Source organism: Eriocheir sinensis, chromosome 66 (assembly GCF_024679095.1).
Source record: "Eriocheir sinensis breed Jianghai 21 chromosome 66, ASM2467909v1, whole genome shotgun sequence".
Classification (NCBI taxonomy): Eukaryota; Metazoa; Arthropoda; class Malacostraca; order Decapoda; family Varunidae; genus Eriocheir; species Eriocheir sinensis.
Window position 1 is genome coordinate 9,855,272 of NC_066574.1, and position 688 is coordinate 9,855,959.

Genomic DNA, 688 nt, shown 5'->3' on the forward strand with positions numbered 1-688 from the left:
AAGATCAAGACCCACGATGATTTTGGAGAAGAGATTAGTGGAGGATATCATGTCCAAGATAATGAGACTAAACAAATCGACCTCCAGGCATTGATTGGACAGGCGTACTCTTTTGCTCGTCATGCGGTAGCTGTAACTCATAATAACGTCAATGTTCCTGATGGCCGCGCCTCTGGGTGGTCGCTGTGCCCTCTTAAACAGCTCCACCAGTTCTCCTTCCTCGTAGAATTCCTTGTTCTTCAGCGGGATGAGGAACAACGACGCCACGATGAACAGCACTCCCGGCAGATACAGACCGGAGCCATTGGTGCATTTCTTCTGGCCTTCGTGCTTGACAAAGGCTGCAGTGGTGATGCAGAGACGTAGCTTCCTCTGGTGTTTTAAGTCGATCGTTCCAGAGCCAGAGCAGGTCAGGATGGGCTCTGGCGTTCCACCTGGGCGTGTTCTTGTACACCTTCCGTTTACCGCTGATGAGGTTTCAGGCCCTGCCAGTCACTGATGCAGCGCTCTCGAGGGCTCTCTCTGTTTGTCTGTACACTTTGCTTCCACTGACTTTTGCTTTTCTATTTTCTTTTTTTATTTTTTCTTCATTTTATTAGCTTACTTTGGTCTTTTCTTTTTTCGCATTTACCGCCTTTTCAGATACTACAGGCGCAAAGCTTTTAAGACTCCGTTTGTACTCAGTGAG